General features: G+C 41.9%; 1 long non-coding RNA gene across 1 annotated transcript; it reads right to left on the bottom strand.

Annotated features, from left to right (window-relative positions):
- Window positions 1-7,927: 7,927 nt before the first annotated feature.
- LOC115514531 lies at window positions 7,928-22,704 on the bottom strand. Its single transcript, XR_003969008.1, has 3 exons — window positions 22,006-22,704; window positions 16,823-16,907; window positions 7,928-8,760 (listed from the first exon to the last, which is right to left on the bottom strand). It is a non-coding gene; the product is annotated as an uncharacterized LOC115514531 (long non-coding RNA).
- Window positions 22,705-23,565: the final 861 nt, after the last annotated feature.

The following is a 23,565-nucleotide window of genomic DNA, read 5'->3' as shown; positions in this document are numbered from 1 at the left end:
TCAATGTAATTCAAGTGCAAACCAAGGAGCACTCACTACTGTTTCAAACATACATCACTTTGTATTTGGTAACATTGAGTAAATACACACACATTTAAAAATACGCAAAGAAAAACTTGCTCTGTTTGGTGTTCAGAAAGCTCTCCTACCTGTCCTTCGAATGCTCTCTCTCATGCAGCATTCTAAAGCCAGGTGGTCAAAGAATGATTAGACAACAGAAGAAACTAAGTGTTGTAGTTAAAATAAAATTAGATATACAGATGGTGGGTGTGTCTAATGTTTTCTCATGATCAGATTGTCATCATTTACCTTTTTTTTTTTTTTTAAGTTTATTTATTTTGAGAGAAAGGAAAGAAGAGAGAGAATTCCAAGCAGGCTCCAAGTTGTCAGTGCAGAGCCCGTCATAGGGCTAGAACCCACAAAATGCAAGATCATGACCTGAGCTGAGATCGTTGCCTGAGCCGAAATCAAGAGTCCATCACTCAACCGAGCCACGCTGGTGCTCTTTAATAGCTCTCTTACCAATTTCTGCCTGGTTGATATTTCAGCTGGTAACAGAGGTATGTGGGAAAAATTCTACTCTAGTTTGGATTTGTCTATATCTCCTTATAGATTTTTGCTTCTGTCAATATTTGTTTTACATATTTGAATGCTAAGTTTTGATGCCATGTTACTGCATATACATTTTACAATTCTTACAACTTCCTGTTGAATGAAAACTTTTATTATTGTGAGACAGTGATACAATTTGTATCATTATAGTGACTCCCTTTACCTCTAGTAGTACATTTTTGCCTTAAAAGTATTTTGTACATTATATCTAATCAGCTTTCTCTTGCTTATTTTTTGCCTGATAAATTTTTTTATAGACTGTTTTCAACTTTTCCATGTACTTTTGTTTATATGTCTTTCATAGGGGGGTCTAAGTGGCTCAGTCAGTTAAGCATTCAACTTTGGCTCAGGTCACAATCTCACAATTTGTGAGTTTGAGCCTTGCATCAAGCTCTGTGCTGACAGTGCAGACCCTGCTTTGGATCCTCTGTCTCCCTCTCTCTCTGCCCCTCCCTTGCTCACTCTCTCTCTCTCTCTCTCTCTCTCTCAAAAATAGACATTAAAAAAAAAAATTTTTTTTTCAGTGGAAATAGTGGTGGGGTACCTGAGTGGCTCAGTCAGTTAAGCATCCGACTTTGGCTCAGGTCATGAGCTCACAGTTCGTGAGTTCCAGCCCCACGTCAGGCTCTGTGCTGACAGCTCAGAGCCTGGAGCCTGCTTCCAATTCTGTGTCTCTCTTTCTCTCTGCCCCACCCCAGCTCATGCTTTGTCTCCCTCTCTTTCAAAAAATAAACATTTTTTTAAAATTTTAATATTAAAAAAAAGTGGAAATACTGGAGAAATAAAGGGAAAACTGACTTTACTTCCTTCATAATTATACTTGACCAGTTCCAAGTCCTTTGCTTTGAGGACCTAATGCTGTAGGTAACCTGTGCTGCTATTTACATTTTCTTCAACAACCCCATCAGACAGTTATTCTAATTAATCTGTTTTACAGAGAGGAAAGGAACTTGCTCAAATTCCCAACAGTGGCATGTACTGGAGCCGTAACTTTGGTTCAGGTCTTCTAGGTACGTGAAAACACTGGCCAAGCAAAGCCACCATATGTCTGTGGCCTCTCATACCACATCCAATCACTTTTTACCAAATGATTGCTACAGCTTTTTGCTGACTGACATCATTTTAATAATTTGGTAACATTTTTCAGCTCCCATGCCTTATTTCAAATGCATGGCAAAGTTACACTGTTCTGCTTAAAGCTGTATTTGTAAATTTCCCCAAAGCATGTTTCTGTCTTCCATGCTTGAGCTGTTATACTTCAAGTCACACAATATCACTCTTAGTATTCATCGCATTTTCTAACCTAGTAAAGCTCTGATGATGATTTCATTAGAAGTAAACCCAACGTGAGAAAAATGCAGCATTAAATTCGGTTCATGGGTGATACCAACAAAAATCACTGTTTTTGTGTCTGTTTCTCTTGATTATGAACTCTTGATTCTTCATTGAGAGCAAAAACTGTCAAATTCATTTTTAAATTGTTTATTTATGTTTGACAGGGGAAGAGAGACAATGCACCAGTGAGGAAAGGGCAGAGAGAAAGAGGGAGACACAGAAGCTGAAGCAGGCTCCAGGCTCTGAGCTGTCAGCACAGAGCCCGACGCGGGGCTCGAACTCACAGATCGCGAGATCACGACCTGAGCTGAAAGCTGGAAACTTAACCGACCGAGCCACCCAGGCACCCCTCAAATTCATTTTTTTTTACCCTCAGGATCTCACACGGATCCTCAATTACTGATTGTTGAGGTGGTGACTGAGGCATTAATGGAGGTATCAGTGATGACAGTAGTGATACAGATGCCAAGGCCAATTCCAAAAGCTATATAGAATAAGAATGGCTCATATTAATAAGCACTTATTCTGTCACTCTGTTGGATGCATCAAATATATTAACTGTGAAATCCCAAAACTATCCTATGTGGTAAATACTCTGGTACCATGCTTCAGATGAAGAAACTCAAGTTTAGAGACGTAAGGAATTCTCTTGCTCATGGCATCACAGGTAGTAAGTGATATACTCAGAACTGCCTGAACTCAAAACTAATACCTTCAGCCTCAGCAGTATTCTCCTTCCTCATACAGTTGCATACTGTTGTATTTAGTCTGTTTTTCAGTGCATGATGGTGTAGTAGGAAAAGTACTACTAAACTGTCAAAAGCAGGATATTTAAGTCCTGGCTACCTCAGTTGCTAATTGAGCAAGCCATTTCGACATCTATATAATGGGAAATCCTTGCCTCACCTACCTGAGTTATACGACTGTCACAGATGAAGTATTTAGCAAACTGACAAATTAACTGTAACCAATCCTGGTCTTTCTGCTTCTACTTTTAGTCTCAATAAAATTTACGTCTTTCAGGTCAATTAAAAGGCTTGGTAAAAATTTTCCTTTGTGTAGGCAGATAAATTTATCCTTAAAATCTCAATATGAACCAAGAAGACTATGCAATATGATCACTTATTTATTGCTAAAGCTTTTGTTTTTTTTCACTTTTACAGTGGAAAACTCTGGCAAACACCACCAATCAGGACCACCGAAAGTGGGACGAAGTGACCTCATGTACCTCCCGGTGTGATGCACTGAAACACATCACTTTAGAGTTCTTCTACCAAAAATCTAATGAAAAACAATCAGACAAACTTTTTCTACAAGACAAGTGACCTAGACTCTGTAAAAATATCAGTGTCATCAGTCAGTTAAGCGTCCGACTTCGGCTCAGGTCATGATCTCAAGGTCCATGAGTTCGAGCCCGGCATCGGGCTCTGTGCTGACAGCTCAGAGCCTGGAGCCTGCTTCCGATTCTGTGTCTCCCTCTCTCTCTGACCTTCCCCTGTTCATGCTCTGTCTCTCTCTGTCTCAAAAATAAATAAACATTAAAAGAAAATTTAAAAAAAATATATCAGTGTCATCAAAGCCAAAAAGATTGGGGAACTATTCAAGGTTTACAGAGACTAAAGACACATAACTAAATACAATGCGTGATAATGAAAAAGTATGCTGCAGTAAATGGCATTATTGGGACAATTGGCAAAATTTTTGTAGATAGCATATATTAGATAAAATTACTGTAGCAATGTCAAACACCCTGAATATGATCAATGTATTTTGGTCAGAGAATGTGTTTCTCGTAGGAGATACCTACCACAATATTCAGGGATGAAGGGCCATAACGTCTATAACGTACTTTCAATCGTTTTTCCAAACAAATATAAATAATAAAAAAAAAAGGCTACATACTTATGCACGGACTAACATACTTAATTCACAGAGGATACCATATTGGGATAAAATGTCAAGTGGAAAAAAATCAGTTTTATTTGTACAATATGTTACTGATTTTCCACAAGAAGCCAAGAATCAGAGAAATCGAAATATAGGTCAGATGTAAAGCAGCATTCAAAGGTGCTGAGTATTAGAAGAATTCCTATAACATGTTTGAGAATCCACCCCATTTTTGAATCTAAGAGTGCCCCCGCCAGAGGAATTTCTGTGGTCAGTAGGGTTAGGCTGAGGACAACTCTCAGGTTAGCAATTCAGCGGAACACAATGCCTCCCTCGTCCCTGGCAACACCCCTAACACACTATGCCTAACACCTATGCCTAACACACTATGACCCTAATGCCAGGTGCAAGGAGATAACCCGGGCTGAGCCAGCCCTAACTTCGTGTGTGTGCGCGTTTGTGCGTGCGTTACTACTGCACATCTGATGCCCCAAAGTCCCCGGTGCTTAAGTACCTCCTGAGAGTAATTGAATACATAGATCCAAGGACGACTTAATGGTTGTTTACAGGGTGATTAGCAACGAAAAGGCCAGCAACGTTGCTCAGGACCGTCATTAATTCTACCACACCAGAGCTTGAAGAAACTGCTCTGAATCACTTCTCACTAGGCAGGCAGTGGAAGTTAAATGAACGAAGAGGGCGGGGGTCGGGGAGGGTCGACAGGAGCGGTCTTTAGAATTTCACCCGTTTAAACACAGAGAAGCAAACTGGTACCACCTAAAGCTCAGACGCGCTTCACAAACTCACGACCCGCCCATAACTTCCTAAAATTACCCAGCCAGCCGCGGGCAGTTGCAGTCCACTTCCAAGGCGGGGCCGGACCCTCCACGATGCACCCACGCCCTGGGAAGAAGTTTGCAAATGTGAGCGCCTGGGCGCCCCGCCGCCGCTCACCCCCCGGGTGCTCCGCGGCGTTCGGGGAGGCCGCCTGGGGCCACCCCCGCGCGCGGCCGGCGGGCTGGGACCGTACCTCGGGCGCGGGCGACGAGGCGCTGCGGGCGGCGTGGCCGGCCGGGTCCAGGCGCCTGGAGCCGGAGGAGCGGCCGCGGCTCATGGCGCGCTCGGAGCGCAGGCGACGCGGAGCGCAGGGTGCGGGTGCGGGTGCGCGTGCGCGCGCGTCTCCTCGGGCAACTAGCAAACGAGGGCCCGCGGCGCTCGCGGGCCCTGGCGGCGGGCGGGGCCGCGGGGCAGACCCAGATCCTGCGGACTGCGTCCTGCGGCGGCCTCGGACGCCCTGGCGGCCCCGTCTGGCCTAGGCTTGGTTGAGCGGCAGACACTCGCCAAAAGGCTGGGGGTCCCGGGTCTTCGCCGTGGGGCTGCCCCACGGGCGTGATTCCAGGTCTTGTCCTTCTGCCGGGCAGGCACAAGTGACAACGAGTGGTCAGTGGTATGGTCCACGTTACGGCGCTGGCGCGCCGGAGGTGTAGGAGGATGCTGACACAAAGGTGAAGAGCGTTTATGTAGCACCTGCTGTGTGCAGACGCTGTGCTCCTTCCAAGGCCGGCTTCCGGGGCGTGCAGCCTGTGAGCGTGTACAGGCCCTATGCTCAGCAGGGTCCCGTGCTTGGTTGAATGTTTGGCTGTTCCAGCCTTGGACTTCTTAACGATTTTGGAACACAGGCCCCTGTATTTTCATTTTGTACTGGTTTCTGCAAAGTAAGTAGCCCGTCCTGGTGAGTGTGCTTGCATTTAACCTTTTCAACAACCCCGCAGGAAACTGTAAGTAATAGTAATATTAGTGTTAGTAACAGCCATAACTTCTAGTTATGAAACACCGAAGTGTTCTTTTTTTTTTTATATATATATGAAATTTATTGACAAATTGGTTTCCATACAACACCCAGTGCTCATCCCAAAAGGTGCCCTCCTCAATACCCATCACCCACCCTCCCCTCCCTCCCACCCCCCATCAACCCTCAGTTTGTTCTCAGTTTTTAAATTTTTTTTTTTCAACGTTTATTTATTTTCGGGACAGAGAGAGACAGCATGAACGGGGGAGGGTCAGAGAGAGAGGGAGACACAGCATCGGAAACAGGCTCCAGGCTCTGAGCCATCAGCCCAGAGCCCGACGCGGGGCTCGAACTCACGGACCGCGAGATCGTGACCTGGCTGAAGTCGGACGCTCAACCGACTGCGCCACCCAGGCGCCCCTGTTCTCAGTTTTTAACAGTCTCTTATGCTTTGGCTCTCTCCCACTCTAACCTCTTTTTTTTTTTTTTTTTCCTTCCCCTCCCCCATGGGTTCCTGCTAAGTTTCTCAGGATCCACATAAGAGTGAAACCATATGGTATCTGTCTTTCTCTGTATGGCTTATTTCACTTAGCATCACACTCTCCAGTTCCATCCACGTTGCTACAAAGGGCCATATTTCATTCTTTCTCATTGCCACATAGTATTCCATTGTGTATATATACCACAATTTCTTTATCCATTCATCAGTTGATGGACATTTAGGCTCTTTCCATAATTTGGCTATTGTTGAGAGTGCTGCTATGAACATTGGGGTACGAAGTGTTCTTACAAGAGCTATTCTAAGTGCTTCCGAGGTAAAAAAATCTCCTCGAATAAAACAAGATTATGAAGTGGACATTAGAATGATCCATTGTTAGGATGAGGAAACAATCACAAGGAAATGAAATAACTTGTTCACGCGTACACAGCTAGCTGGTCAGGGGCAGAATGAGGATCAGACCCCAGACCACGGGCCTAAAGCACAGAGAAGGGAGCATCCTGCGGAAGGTTCCAGTCTTTGCAGCAGAGCTTAAAAATGGAGCCCCACTCACCTCACTTGAAAGCCCTCGGCGGACCTCTGTGCTGTTCTAAAATGAAATAAAATCAGAGAGATAGGAGTGCTTCTGGGATTCCATCCAGTTATCCCGCATGCATCCATTATTGGCCGAGGATTTCTTGGCCTTGACAATGGCTTTTGATTTTACAGTTAACCTTGCCACCTATCCAATCCATAATCACTTAAAAGGCTTTCACTTGAGCACCATTAAAAAAAAAAAATCCTTAAGGGAAACTGAGGCTTTCAGAAATGTATTAATAGTATAATTTGTGGGGGGCGCCTGGGTGGCGCAGTCGGTTGAGCGTCCGACTTCAGCCAGGTCACGATCTTGCGGTCCGTGAGTTCGAGCCCCGCGTCAGGCTCTGGGCTGATGGCTCGGAGCCTGGAGCCTGTTTCCGGTTCTGTGTCTCCCTCTCTCTCTGCCCCTCCCCCGTTCATGCTCTGTCTCTCTCTGTCCCAAAAATAAATAAACGTTGAAAAAATTTAAAAAAAAAAAATAGTATAATTTGTGGGAGTCTGGGTGGCTCAGTCAGTTGAGCATCCGACTCTTGATTTCTGCTCAGGTCATGATCCCAGGTTTGTGGCATAGAGCCCCCCACCCCTCCAGCTCCACACTGAGCCTGCCACCTGCTTAAGATTCTCTCTCTCCTTCTGCCCCTCTCTGCTGCTTGCTCTCTCTCTCTCTCTGAATAAAAATAAAAATATAATAGTATAATTTGTAATAACCGTGTTTTCAAGGTGCAGTTTCTCCTTGCAGTGGAATCGCTACACAGTTCTTAAATTTTCAATAAAAATACACTGCCCGAGGAAACACATAGTTGATGAAACCCCAAGTCACCTGGCAGAGAACCAAGCCGAGGAAGTCCCTTCTCTATTAATTCCAGCATCCAGTTGTTTCAGAATTCAATTTTATGAAGTCTAATTCTGGTCACGGTGGTCAACCGTGTAACTCTTCTTCATGACAACATAAGATATGAGAAGACTGAATTCCCACAGTCTTTTTAAAAGTCAGCATCGGTTAGGGTGCCTGGCTGGCTCAGTTGGTAGAGTGTGTGAGTCTCGACCTTGGGGTTGCAGGTCCAAGCCCTACATTGGGTGTAAAGATTACTTAAAATAAAAGTCTTTAAAAAAAAAGTCAGTATTGGTGATGGATGCATTAACTGACTAGTTGGGAGGAATCCTTTCACGATGCATATATACATCACCACTATACACACTTTGTGTATCCTACAATTGTATTTGTCAATTACACTAAAGCTGGGAAAAAAACAAATACACACAATGAAAACATTTTAATCAGTGTTAAAAATTTTTTTTCTCTGAGTAACAGCAATGCACTTCCGTGTAAGTGGGAGCAGGAAAAGTGCTGGGCTGGCCCCTGTCCGGATGCCTTTGAACTTTCTGGCATGTCAAGACATGAGTCCAGTGACTCTTCAAGGCAACATCTGATGATGTGTCCTTTGAGGGTTGAGAGGGAGGACTGAGTCTAGAGGGAGGCCTGAGCTGGACTGTGGAAAGGACCACAATTTGGGACCAGCTGGCACAATGCTGTAAAACATGCAAGCTGGCGGTGGGGGGACTCCGGGCATGATGACAGTTTAATTAAGAAAGGGAGGGAGATAAGAATGAACAAAGCAAGTTCCAGCCTAGATTTCTCACGAAACTGCACGTGTGGATAGTATATTATGATCCATCATACCTCGGTACAGACTTCTGCTTTCCTTTATAACAACAACAGAGGCAGAAAGCTACCAGCTGTGTGACCTAGTACACCTCCTGGAAATGCTTCTTCCAGATTCAATGCCAGGCTGAATTTGGGCCATGGTGTCTAGGAACTCTTCTGCTGCTCAAGTTTTGGAAGAGCACTGTTAGGAAGTTGCACCCAGAGGAAGACAACGGTACAACAGTAGGCGGGATGCATTGGAGGAGGTGGAGGCAGGGCGAGGAGGTCTTCAGGATGGGCTGTTGGGGACCCCCTGAGATTTGGCTCTGGTAGGAATGGGGGTGGAGGTGAGGAGGAGAGGGACGATCTGGAGTCTGAGCACCCAGCCGGACTGGAAGTGGAGTGAGGCCTGAGAGGCTGCAAGGAGATAAAGCAGAGGAGAGAGGAGGAGAGTTCGGCTTGGGACACATTTAGTCTGCGGTTCTGATAGGGGAAGGCAAATATTTTGCAGTTTGGGAACAGGCAGTCCTGGGCACATCCAGCATAAACCAGAATCTCCAGCTCATTCTGCTATAATGTTAAATTTTATCCTGAAATGTGTTTATAAACCTGGCACGCTAAGGTATATGTTAAATAAACACGAACTCTGAGACGAGATAAAAATGCCTCCTAAGGAGCTCTGGGAAAATGCAGAACTATCTATCAGGCGCCCGGGTGGCTCGGACAATTAAGCCTCCAACTTTGCTCAGGTTACGATCTCAGGGCCTGTGGGTTCGAGTCCCGCGTCGGGCTCTGGGCTGACAGCTCAGAGCCTGGAGCCTGCTTCAGATTCTGTGTCTCCCTCTCTCTGCCCCTCCTCCTGCCACGCTGTCTCTCTGTCTCAAAAATAAATAAAACACGACACACAAAAAAAACCCTCTCTCCAGCACTTGAGGTCTTATTCCCTTGTGATGTCACATGTTTATTGCTCTGGTCTCTCCTTTTCTTTGTTTGCTGGTTTGTCTCACAAGGTATACGTGTTTCTCATGGCAAAATTCGTAATATGACAATAAATTTGGGGGCTTTCGACTTGTATTTAGAAACCTGTCACGGAAACCACTCCTATAACATGTTAGTTGTCTAAAGCTTGTTTTAAACGAGTATTATCTGATTTAAATATTTTCCTAAACAACTGAAGGAAACATGCAAACAACCAGTGTTAGTCAAAAGCATCAGATTAAGAAATTATGAAATTCTCCAAAGAAAAATGGAGTGATAATGGTTACAAAAATATTTTGGCTGTTACACAGCAAGATAATCTTTAAAAGAGAGGTTAACAGTATGGAAAGGATATCACTGCTGTATTATCGCTTTAGCAGAGGTATCACTGAAGAATTAGAACTGATCTACGTAGTTGGGTCAGACAAAAAGCCAGCCCCTCCTTGGGAGCTGGAAATCATAGACTACCAAGTGAAAATGTTGTAGGGTCAAGCATTTCCCCTGCTTTAACAAAGTTGGCAATCAGTGGGTTCACCCTTAAGTGAAATCAGATTATAAATGAAATCTAGTTCTCCGAGAACTAGAAAGAACCAGCAAAGTATAAACTTTGCTGGAGGGGGGGGGGGGCGGGAAGCACCAGCAAAATATACACTTGTGTGAGAGATCTTTTCCTTTTATAAAAATAGTAAAAGTCCTTGGGTTTATCTCTGGACTTTGAGGCCCTCAAACAGACGTCAAGTGAACGGCCACTGGAGCCAGGCTGCCTGAGATGAAATCTTGGCTTACTCTCATTCTAAATTGCTTAGAACTTTGGAAGATCACAGTCTTAAAAATGAGCACTGGGTGTTGTATGGAAACCAATTTGACAATAAATTATATTTAAAAAATCATTTTTTTAACTACCCCATATATACAAACAAATTCTTAAAACATTTTCTTTCCTTTGAGAAAATAACGGATTCAGACAGTTTGTAGGGAGCAGCTGGAAGCAAGAGACATGCCTTATCCCCAAGAACTTAGAAATCAGTTGGCTTCACCGGATTAAACAAAACGGAGATATGCAAGACACTTTATAAGGACACTATTTCCCCAGCCAAGACAGAACTCTAACTGAATACATTAACATATATAAAGAAGGAATGTGGTAATCACAATAGAGGTTATTGTACAATGGGAACTCAGGGGAAAGGCAGTGGACCTCAAATGTTAATACTGTCTTGTCCACTTGATACTTAATTTCTCACCGAAATTAATAAATGAGACTTTGAGTTTTAGAAGATCCAGATTCCATGCCCCAAGCCTGCAAACCTGTGGCTACAGTCTCCCCATCCATTCACAGGACATGTCAGGAATGTTCCAGAAACAGGACCCTCATGTCACAGTATACTCTAAAACAGCAATGAAAAAAAATGAACGCAGTTCTTCAGGATCCCTTTGCTCCCACAAGTTGGACCAATGGGTCTTGAAGGACGAATGTTAAAAATTCCACCAAAAAATATGATAATTTGCCAAACATTCCATTAAATCAACTTTTAAAAGCAAGTGTGGTTTCTAAATTAAGCAAAACCCCAGCTTCTTCTAGATCTTTAAAATGTCTTTGTTATTTTGGAAACTCTTATGGCTTTGGGTGGGGAGTGTGGGATTTTCCTGACCCTATTTTAGACACGCTTGAAATTTCTTTTAAAATAATGCCAACTTTCTTTCAAAAATCAACAAATAATTCTTGTTAATAAGACATTTGTAAAAGTTGAGGGTGAAAAGTTTCTCATATGCTCTGCTCTGGCTTGTCAGGATTGGTTCTGGCTTTTGCTGAGGTTTTCACAAAAATAACCAAAACCATTTTGATGATTTTTCTGATTCAGACCAGGCTACATTTTATTAGCAATTGAGATTTAGCCAACTATGTTCATATGATATATATTAAAACTATAATGTATAAAGCGATCCTCATCTACTCGTCTCAACAATATCATAAAAATAAATTAGCCTAATTTTTGAAAAGAGATTTTTATCTTCTGCTGAGTTCAGAGACTTAGCCTCAGTTGAAAATAACCTCTTTATAAGCTTGCATTACTAGTCATAAATGTCCTTGGTCTATAAAGCTTCCTCTAATAAAAGAGAAAGAGAAGGAAGAAAGATACAGAAAGTTGAGCACTCAGCTAACCATTTCTTTTTTTTTTTTTTTTTAATGAATGCCTCAGCCTTCCCAAGGACAGATGTCTCTTGAGGTTGTTCCTCAAAGCTTCATCGTTGATACAAAACACTGATTTATGAGAATAAACTGCCTTTATTTCATTGGATCAATCAGCCACAATTACTTATTACCGATGCCATACAGAGCAGTGACCAGGAGGTACAGTGAGTTAAAAAGAGAGGAAAAGGTATTTACGTCTAACCTCAAGGACTTTCAGATTAATGAGGAACCGTAAGATATGGAAAAGAGGAAAACCAAAAAAAAAAAAAAAAAAAACACACAACCACAGACAAAACCAGTCACTGAGCGATATTGAAAACGTGGCAAGTCATAGCTGGAGTTGTAGAAGGACCTGGTGATAGCCAGAGAAAGACTTCACTGGGGAGCTGCATCCAACTCCACAAGATAAAATGAGAAAAAGTAAGACTTTTCTAATTCAGCACATCATGCTTCAGGCTGCGCCACTGTATAAGCACCTATGTGAACAAAACTCCCTGAATCCGTTGTTAGACACTGCAGTGTTCACACGTAGTCACAGAAACTCCGACATCAATGTAGCCTGACTTGCCCCAAAGCAAAACCAAATCCAAGGCCCAAGCTTGTGTTTTCCAGTTTTGACATTGCAATCATACATGTGTCGGAGACTGGTAAGCTATTCACCGAGCCTGGGTAGGCACGGCCTTTGGTTTGTGGCTGGAGAAGCGTGTGGCTTCCGTGTCTGCTCTAAAAAGCTCGTGAGTGATCCCATGTGCCCTCTCTTCTCCTGTCTTCTGGCTAGACCCTGATTCCAGGATGACCTCCACATATTGAAGGTGGTACAGCCTCCAACAGCCTGGACCCCTGAATATCTGCATAGAGCAGATAACGCCCTTACTTCCCACATACACGCATCCTGGGCAACTGGATTTCCTAAGAGTACATTCTATTCTGTTAAACCACTGAGCTTCAACAACTAGCATCACCTTAACTATACAATGTGTCCTTTTTAAAACACAGAAAACTAAAACAAAGAGATGTGTCATCCTGTTGAACTATGTCGGAGAATGTTAGAAATTTATGAAAGGAGTTGTATTATGAATTCATATTTATTTTTTATGTATTTTTTAAGTTTACTTATTTTTTTTAATTTATTATTATTATTTTTTAACGTTTATTTATTTTTGAGATAGAGAGAGACACAGCATGAACAGGGGAGGGGCAGAGAGAGAGGGAGACACAGAATCTGAAACAGGCTCCAGGCTCTGAGCAGTCAGCACAGAGCCCGATGCGGGGCTCGAACTCACGGACCGCGAGATCATGACCTGAGCCGAAGTCAGACACTTAACCGACCGAGCCACCCAGGCGCCCCTAAGTTTACTTATTTAGATACAGAGACAGCATGAGCGGGGGAGAGGCAGAGAGAGAGGAAGAAGAGAGATAATCCCAAGCAAGCTTTACACCATCAGCACAGAGCCCGACATGGGGCTTGAACTCACGAAACCATGAGGTCATGACCTAAGTCAAAACCCAGACGCATAACCGACTGAGCCACCCAGGCGCCTCTCATATTTATTTTTTTTTAAGTAAAAGATAAAACATCTGCATGGTGAGTAAAATTAAACCTGTAAGTATAGATATAGTTAGAAAAAAACATGGAGAGATAAAATTATTTGAGGGAAAATTTTTTTTTAACCAATCTGTAATAGAAATAGCTGTTCGGTTCTCACCCCATCTGCCTTGGCAGCCATGCCCCCTGTAGCGAGGGCCAGAATAGCTTCTGTCTCAGGTGGAGGCTCTTCATTCATCGAATAAGAAGGTTTTGAATGGATGGTTTCCCACAAAGTAACCCCCCCCCCTTCTTTTTTTCTGTGTAACACTTCAGTGAAATTCACAGGGAAGAAAATATACAAAACAGATCATCCTGGCACTGCTCTGGTTGAAGTACAATTGAGTATGTTGCTCCAGCCCCAAACTGCTCCTGGTGCCCCTGGAAACAACAAAACCCCAGGGGCACTTAGGAGCATAGTTTCAAAGCCACACTTTACATTAATTCAATCACAAACTACTAGGTACGGTCACACTAAACATCCTTAGTTTCTCTTATAACTTGTAACAATTGCTTTGCCTTGTACCAGTTTATCTGCACGTCTGGAAATTATTTCAATTTTCAACCTACGTAATGTCTTACCTAATACATTCCATTTTCCTTTAAACTATTTAAAAAAATTTTTTTTCAACGTTTATTTATTTTTTGGGGGACAGAGAGAGACAGAGCATGAACGGGGGAGGGGCAGAGAGAGAGGAAGACACAGAATCGGAAACAGGCTCCAGGCTCTGAGCCATCAGCCCAGAGCCTGACGCGGGGCTCGAACTCACGGACTGCGAGATCGTGACCTGGCTGAAGTCGGATGCTTAACCGACTGCGCCACCCAGGCGCCCCAAACTATTTTTTAACATTCATCCTCCTTCCATTTTTCACTGCCATCCGCCTAGTTCAGGCCCAGATTGCATGACTCCTTTGCCTCAGTTTCTCCCAGTCTCCCAATCCATCCTGCACACATTCTCTTGAGACCTCTATGGTCAGAGCTGACCTGGTCCCGGGACTTCCCCTGACCATTCAATCCTGTCTTAAATAGTCTCTTCTCCTTCTACCCCGCTACCCAGAGTATATCGCTTCCTCACATTAAATCGTAAATAAACTTGTTTGTTTGCCCTCACTAGATATAAGCCACTTGAGGATGGAATTTTTATTTTGCTCATTACTACATCCCAACACCTGAAACAGTACATATCATGTATTTGTTGCTCAGTAAATAATTCTATAAATGAATAAGTAAATACCCCAGAGTATATAGCACCTGAATATTACTCTTTTCAGCTCAAAAACATTCAGACTCCAACCTTAGCAAGCCCTGTTGCCCTTATGCAGCCTTCTTTCCCCTCTGAGTCTCCTGGATGTTGATACGGCAACACAGATGATTCTCAAAGGCATTACATGAAGGGAAAGACACCAATCTCGAAATGTCTGTATTGTATGATTCCATTTATATGACATTCTCAAAAGGACAAAACTTTAAGGGCAAAGAACAAGATCTGTGGTGCCAGAAGTTATGGGTGGGGATAGAGGCGACTCTATAAAAGAATAGCAGTAGGGGGAATTTTAGAGGGTAACAGAACCGATCTGTATCCTGACTATAACGTTGGTCAATAATCTATACATTTGATGAAATTCATAGAATTGAACTCCAAAAGAAAACAGGAAAAAAATAAAATAAAATATAGAAGCGCCTGGGTGGCTCAAAGTGCCTGACTTCAGTTTAGGTCATGATCTCATGGTTCGTGAGTCCTAGCCCCACATCGGGCTCTGTGCTGACAGCTCGGAGCCTGCTTCGGATTCTGTGTCTTCCTTTCTCTCTGCTCCTCCCCCACTCACGCTCACTTTCTGTCAGTCTGTCCATCTCTCTCTCTCTCTTTCTCAAAAATAAATAAAATGGGGGCGCCTGAGTGGCTGGCTCAGTCAGTTAAGCATCCGACTTCGTCTCAGGTCATGATCTCGCGGTTTGTGAGTTCAAGCCCTACATCGGGCTCTGTGCCGATGGCTCAGAGCTTGGAGCCTGCTTCGGATTCTGTTTCCCTCTCTCTTTCTGCCACTCCCCTGCTGGCATTCTATCTCTCTTTCAAAAATAAATAAACATTAAAAATATTAAAATAAACATTAAAAAATTAAAAAATAAATAAAATATAGATATGTAAGAAAAATAGTTTTTAGTCCTGTGTGTCCTAAGATCCAGAAAAGTTGAGTTTTTGCTCTCCCCCATCTCTTGCTATGATTTTCCGGCCCCCTGCTATAACCTCTCCTATAACCTCTCCTGTTTCTATCCCCTCCTTGCTAAGTCTGTCTGTAGTGGACTCTCCACGATGAAGGTCTTTTGCAACAAAACTGCCAGATTGATCTTTCTAGAACATGACTTTTACCACTTCCCTCCTCAGAAACTTTCAGCGGCTCCCTATCACCTACAGCGGTGGTTTCCAAGCCTTTCTCCTTTTAAAGCCAATGAATCCTTGTCAGATGCAGTCTTTCTCAGGAGCCCAGTATGCAGAAGAGACTAATTTGGAGATTCCCCTGGTCACCCAGTTGACACCCCATGATTTCCATCTTACACACCACCCCAAACCCCCAAAGTATCTCCACAGAACCCCTAAGAACTCCTAGAAGGACTAGTTGAGTCACCAGTTGAGAAGGACCAGTAGTCACAAGGACAAGACCTAACTTTTTAGATCTGGGTTTCTGATCTCTAAGCTCTTACTATTGGTCCTAAAGAATTTATGGGACCATAGAAAGGTCAGAGAACTGGCAGATTTGGGATTCAAGCCCCAATCTAACCACTGACCAGCTCTGAGGACCTTGTTGAGCCTCTGTTGCCCCACAGATCAAGTTAAGGTAATAATAACCTCTCAGAGTGCTCTTGTGACGACACCACATAGTATGTGAATTCTTCTGTAAAGTACAAAGTGCTTTGCAAAATGCGTGATAGAATATTATTATGGGAGACAATGTAAGTGGTGGCAAAAAATATGGGTTTGGGCCCTTTTGACCTTGTTCATGTACAGGTTCTGTTGCTGCCGTTGGAGTTTCTTATTCTCTCAGAGTCTTAATGCATGTGTAAAATGGAGCAAATACAGTATCACATTAGGACATAAAAACCTCCAGAGGAAGAAGAGGGTTATCTCTTTCCATAAGCCTCTTTTTTTTTCTATACTGTGCCTTTTATTCCCATGACTTATTCATTCCATAACTGGAAGCCTGTACCTCCCACTCCCCTTCACCCCTTTTCCCCATCCCCCCACCACTCTTCCCTCTGGCAACCATCAGTTTGTTCTCTGTGTTCATAGGTCTGATTCTGCTCTTTGTTTGTTCATTTGTTTTGTTTTTTAGATTCTACATATGAGTGATCTGTATGGTATTTACCATTCTCAGTGTGACTTATTTCACTTAACATAACACCCTCCAGATATTACCCTTGGAGTCCTGTTGGGAAGCCAGGCTCCTCAATATAATAAAATATTTCTCCATTCCATGAAGAATTTCTGTCTGTAGTATCTACAGTCTACAATTATGGAATATTTTCAATTGTTGTAACCAAAAATAAATCATATCCTTCGGTTCTTACCAACATATCCAATTATATCTCTATCAATCTATCTGTAACATTAAGTAGCAGAATAATCGAACACCTAACTGGAAACCACATGGTTAATTAGTGACCGAGTTGGGACAGGCATTCAGTTTCCTTGCCCCAGTTACCAAGGCTTTGAACAAGAACCCACCTCAGTAATGGAAGGTAGTGATGGATCTTCTCTAAGATGACCATTATTGGGGTTTCAGAAATTCAAATCCCTTTCTGTTTAGGAACTGATGGGAAAGGAAACAGAAGTATAGAATTAAGGCCTATTTTTACAGATTAATATAAAAGTGAGCCTCATTTCATTTGCTATGGAAGACAAGGCAAGAATTGAGATCATTGATTTGAACGGATTTGGGATTCCACCAAGATAGCAAAACCATTTTTATATCATCCCTCTGGTTGGAAGAATGAGCCAGTGCATTCTTGTGAAATCACTTCCATCTGTTCACAAAAATAATTTCCCTTCAAAATAACTCCCCACTTGTTTTCAGCTGGTTGGTGGCCTGAAAGATGAGAGGCTTCCATTTCATTGCTGGATCTGCTGATGCTCAGCCCTTTGCACCAAATTCTTAGAGACGGCTCACTCTCCCAGTGTGATGTGCAGCCTGTTGTAAAATTCCACGAGTTCGTATGTGTCCAATGGTACAAAATGTAATGATACAGAAAAACAATCCCTATTTCTGCCCCGCCCATTCCTGATCATTATTCTAAAACGTTATCACTGATATTTAAAGCTCAGGTTTTTTTCTACTTCTACTAAGCCTTCAACATACTAATCATTTGTAGTATGACTTATGATGGGCATAATCGCATGACTCAAATTTCCAATGATAGTATATTTACTCATTTTTTTAAAAAATTAATTACGTGCTAATTAATTATGCTAAAGGAATAATAAATTCAATAAAAGCCATAACTTGGGGCGACTGGGTGTCTCAGTCAGTTAAGCGTCTGACTCTTGGTTTTGGCTCAGGTCGTGATCTCACGGTTTCTTGGGTTCGAGCCCCGCATCTGGCTCTGCACTGGCAGCATGGAGCCTGCTTGCGATTCTCTGTCTCCCTCTCTCTCTAACCCTCCCCCACTAGCACTGTCTCTGTCTCTCTCAAAATAAATACATAAACAAAAAAAAATTTTTTTTAAAGCCATAACTTGAGTTTTGGAGTTTAGCAGATTGGAGTTTAACTTTGGCTCTATCATTAACTAGTTAACTGGCCTTGTGCCCAGTTACTTGAAATCACTGAGACTCAGTGCTCCCGTATGTATAATGGAATACAAATATTTGCCTCCAGGATTTTTAGGAGGATGTCCTTCCACATTATGAGTAAAGCACTTAATACTGAGCCTGGAACATAGTACTCCACAAATGATATGTATTCTGATTATAGCACATCTATATATACTTCATATTCACTGACTGTCAATAATTATAAAATTGAAAACACATGTAAAAGAAATTGTGTTGAATTTTACTTCTTGCTTTATACTTTAAATGGCTTTCTGACTTCTGATTGTCAGGATCTTTAAAATATTTTTAAGAGTTCTGGGTGGCTCAGTCGGTTAAGCATCTGACCCTCAATTTCAGCCCAGGTTATGATCTTACAGTTTATGAGTTCAAGCCCTGCATTGGGCTTTGTGCAGACAGTGTGGAGCCTGCTTGGGAATCTCTCTCTCTCTCTCTCTCTCTCTCTCCCTCTCTCTGTTCCCCATCAGCTGTCTCTCTCTCTGTAATTAATAAATAAAAACTTTAAAACACATAAAGAAAATAAAATACTCTTAAGAGTTCTAAATAGGAAAAAACATTCCAAGTACTTTTTCATCTCTTAAAAAAATCTCCTAATAGTAAAGTTAAGGACAACTCAACCCATGTGCACATGTCACATCTTTCATTTCTTTTATTTTTTTTAAGGACCCATGGTAGGTACCAAGCTGGATAGTAGAGGATTAGCATTAAGTGAAGTTTGAGATGGGAAGAAAAAATGCTGTATAATGTGTTTCCTCTTCGGCTCAAAACAAAACAAAACCAAAACCAACCAACCAAACCCTATAAAAATAAATCCTGTCAGGGCTCCTGGGTGGCTCAGTCGGTTAAGTGTCCGACTTCGGCTCAGGTCCTGATCTTGCAGGTCGTGAGTTCGAGCCTGGCATCAGGCTAAGAGCCTGGAGCCTGCTTCAGATTCTCTCTCTCTCTCTCTCTCTCTCTCTCTCTCTCTCTCTCTCTCTTTCTCTGTCCCTCCCGTGCTCACACTCTGCACTCTCTCTCTCTCTCTCTCTCTCTCTCAAATAAACATTTTTTAAAAATTTAATAAATCAATCCTGTTATGGGGCGCCTGGGTGGCTCAGTCGGTTGAGCGTCCGACTTCAGCTCAGGTCATGATCTCACAGTTCGTGAGTTCAAGCCCCACGTCGGGCTCTGTGCTGACAGCTCAGAGCCTGGAGCCTACTTCGGATTCTGTGTCTCCCTCTCTCTCTGACCCTCCCCTGCTCTTTTGTCTCTGTCTCAAAAATAAATAAATAAATAATTAATTAAAAAAAAAAAATCCTGTTATGTCTTCCGCCAGCTTTATGAAAAGGAAAGGAGAAAAATCAGAGCAGGTGTTCTTAACTGTTTTTGTGCCATCAACTTCCCAGATAAAGTGTCTTGATTTTTGACATAATAATGAAACAATAATTTAAGATAACTGTAATGCAATAGGAAAGATGTATGATTTCCACAGGTGACAAAGGTACAGGTACCCTTAATATTGCTAAAGTTCAGGTCTTATATACAAAATGGAAGGAAATACCTGAGGAAGCCAGGTAAAAACCTAAAAATGTGCTCATTATAATTGCAACTGTTTAAATATAGAATAATATGAAAGGAAATGAGTTGAAAATTTGAGATTGAATTATAGACATTCTAAAACTTTTTTTTTTTTTGCCAATATTGCTGCAATTAAAAATCATTAAAGATCATTAAACCATGAAAAAATTTAAACCTGACATAAAAAACTGAAGGAAATACTAAATTGCAATTCGGGATTAATGAAAATAAAGATGACATTTTTTCCCAACCACGTTTGCAGACCGCCTGGATATTGCTTTTCTTTTTTTTTTTTTTTAACTTTATTTATTTATTTTGAGAGAGAGAGAGAGGAGAGAGAGAAAGCAAGTGAGGGCAGGGCAGAGAGCAAGGGAGAGAGAATCCCAAGCAGGCTCCATACTGTCAATGTAGAGCCGGATGAGGGGCTCGAACTCCCAGACCGTGAGGTCATGACCTGAGCCAAAATCAGGAGTCAGACATTTACTGACTGAGCCACCCAGGCGCCCCCCGCCTGGATATTTCTGATGAACCCCTTGGACACCACTCAAAAAATTTCTACACTGAAAGCATACCATGCCCCATTCCTATCTTCTTTTTTCTTTATTAATTTTTTCTAATGTTTATTTCTTTTTGAGAGAGACAGAGACAGGATGCAAGTGGGTTGGGGCAGAGAGAGAGGGAGGCACAGAGTCTGAAGCAGGCTCCAGGCTCCAAGCTGTCAGCACAGAGCCTGACGCGGAGCTTGAACTCACAAGCTGTGAGATCATGACCTGAAGTCGGATGCTCAATCGACTGAGCCACCCAGGCGCCCCACATTCCTATCTTCTTAAACGTAAGGTACATTTGGAATATTTAGTTCCCTTAAATTTTCTCAATCACAGTAAAAATTAATTTGCTGTATTAAAATTTACAAAACAAGGAAACAAATGTGGTAGTGCTTTTTCCCTTCGAGCAAAGGTTAAATGAACAGAAAGCAATTATTTTTACTTTCTTACAAAGTTTTTTTCTAGTGTGACTTTTCTATATTGTTAACAGAATTCTATTTCTTTTTTTCTACTTTCCCCGAGTATTCATTTTATTTTCAAATTCATCTACTTTGCTATATTTCTATGATAAACCACTATAATATTTTGTGGCAAAGATTATATGTATACATAAAATTTTGGCCAAGAAAGGAATGAAGTTGAAACCACAAGAATGTGTGCAGTCAACAATGAAAATTATACTGTGCCAGTTCTTGCTAAAATCTCTGCTAAATAGTAGAAGGAAAATCCAGCCACTTTATTATGCTAAAGGATCTCCCCCTTGTGCCTAAACTCTGTATTGAACTTAAGCAGGATTGAAAGTCATGATATATGGCATGACTTTAAAAAAAGAAAGTAAGGAAAAAAGTGACTTCCCTTCTCATATCAAGCAATTACTCAATATTGAGGGTTTGGGGCTACAAGTCTAATACCATTCTAGCAAGACCAGAATAATTGAGTGGCTTCAAATAATTTGCAGTAACTGAAGACTTGCAAATATTTTTTTAAATGTTTATTTATTTTTGAGAGAGACAGAACGCAACCAGGGGAGGGGCAGAAAGAGAGGAAGACACAGAATCCAAAGCAGGTTCCAGGCTCTGAGCTGTCTGCACAGAGCCCAACACAGGGCTCAAACTCACAAACCTTGAGATCATGACCTGAGCTGAAGTCGGACGCCCGACCGACTGAGCCACCCAGGCGCCCCAAAGACTTGCAAATCTTAATGAGGGTTAGTTGTCTGAAGATGTTCATTTCAGCCTCTTTTATAATAGCAAAGATTTTGAACAATCTACATAGCAAAAGAGAATACGATCTAGTTCTATGATGAAATGTTTGTGACCATTACAAATCACATTTTTGAGGAATTTTCAACAATGGCAAATTGATCACAATATAATATCGAAGGAATAAAACAGTATTTAAAGAGGTATATATTTATGGAAAACTCCCAATTATATAATATATACTTCTTTATTCATTCAACAAGTACTAAATGATCTAATTGATCAGGCTAACAGAACATTTCATCCTTCAGACTTCAATCTGGTGACCTCAATCACTCAGAGGTTTAAAAAATTATTTAAGGGGTACATGGGTGGCTCAGTTGGTTAAGCATCTGACTCTTGATTTCAGCTCAGGTCATGATCTCACAGTTCTTAGGATCAAGCCTGCTATCAGCACAGAGCCCACTTGGGATTCTCTCTCTCCCTCTCTCTCTGCCCCTCCCTGACTCTCTCTCTCTCTCTCAGAATAAATAAATATTCAAAAAAGCATTTCAAATGCTAAAATGTATCACCTATTAATCAGTCATTCATTCCACCAACCGTGTGTGGGGCAAATACAAAGAAGCCACAGTGGGGAGCTGCCCCAAGGAATGCACAACTAATGGGATTCAACACTTTAGAAATGTCTTCTGTACGAACTGATTTTCCTCCCTATTTCCTAAAAGGTCTGAAAATGGAGCGGATATTCTATAAACTAAAAGGAGGGAATGTGACCCACCAAGGAAAATCAGGAAGGAAGAACGAGGTGAATGGTGGTGTCTAAGGGATGGTTCAGCTTAAATTTATGTTCCACTCACAACAGCATCTGTCTGTCTGCAAGTTACCCTGCAGGAAGGGAAAAGATCAGGTTTTACAGAATACCCAGATGGCCGCTAGGGGGTGCCAGAATGCTAATATCTCTGCATGACTCCTTTTCCTAGGGGACCGGGGATTTGAGATTGAACATAGTTCAAGTTGACCAGAAATAACTTTTCCTTTTCCAGTAAAATGGTCAGAATGTGACAGGTTACATGATTAATAGGATACCAGGGATTAGAAATCAAGTATTTATGAGTCCCAGGCCATTACTGAGTCCCAGGCCAGACTGCTACCCAAGGGGAAAAAACAAAAACAAAAGCCCCCACAAACTTCTCTCTCTCCAGGAGGGACTAATCAGTGAATTAGAAAAAAGTAAAATGACAGTAAGAATAACAAGGAAACCAACTAACCAGACAAAAACTTCAGGAGTTGGAAAAAATACTTCGGAATTAAAAAAAATAAAATAAAAATGACTTTTCAGACAGTATGATCCTGCTTTTTTACCTTAGAAATGTAGAAAATATGTCTGTCTATGGAGGAAAACTTAGAAATACATACATAAAGGGGTGCCTGCACGGCTCAGTTGGTTAAGCGTTTGACTCTTGGTTTCCGCTCAGGTCATGATCTCACGGTTCCATGAGTTTGAGCTCCACATGGGGCTCTGCACTGATGGTGTGGAGCCTGCTTGGGAATCCTTCTCTCCATCTCTCTTTGCCTCTCTCTCAAAATAAATAAATAACCTTTAAAAAAAGAAATGCATACATAAAAATCAACAGGGGTATTTAAAGGTGATAGGATTATGCTCTTGTTTTTCCTATTTTTCCCTTCTGCTTTATTCATTTTCTATAATCTCAAGACATCACTGATTGCTTACCATAAGAGTCAGACATTACATTAAAGCTTCATTTAAGTAATAAGAGATGCATGTGTAGAAGTGTTCAGTCTTTCCCTTCCCTACCCTCCAGTTCAGAAAAGAGAGAGAGAGGAGAAGAAAAGTTTTATGGAGGGAGAGATTCCAGAACAAGACTCATTGGGGGGTTTGGGCAGAAAAATGGGTGGGAGAGGGAATTTTAATAAATAGAACTCTGAATTATGTTTTTGATCCACTCTGGAATTTTCTTAAAAAAAAGTAAAGAGTTTGAACTATGTTGATATTGTCTTTTGTGATGGGTGTTTCTTTTACATAAACATGACCGTGAGGTTGAACAACCAAGGTCTGGCTTGATAAAGATTCAAAAACATTACTGCATTTTATCCAACACAAAATACACCTCAAATTATAGAAAGAAAAAAAAAAGCTGGATCATTTCAATAAATCTTGTCCATTTGCTGGGGCACCTGAGTGGTGCAGTTGGTTACATGTCTGACTTCGGCTCACGTCATGATTTCATGGTCTGTGAGTTCAAGCCCCGCATGGGGCTCTGTGCTGACAACTCAGAGTCTGGAGCCTGCTTTGGATTCTTTGTTTCCTTCTCTCTCT

This window comes from Lynx canadensis, chromosome B2 (genome assembly GCF_007474595.2).
Source record: "Lynx canadensis isolate LIC74 chromosome B2, mLynCan4.pri.v2, whole genome shotgun sequence".
Lineage (NCBI taxonomy): Eukaryota > Metazoa > Chordata > Mammalia > Carnivora > Felidae > Lynx > Lynx canadensis.
Note: the sequence above shows the minus strand (reverse complement) of the source record. Positions and strands in the feature narration are given on the sequence as shown.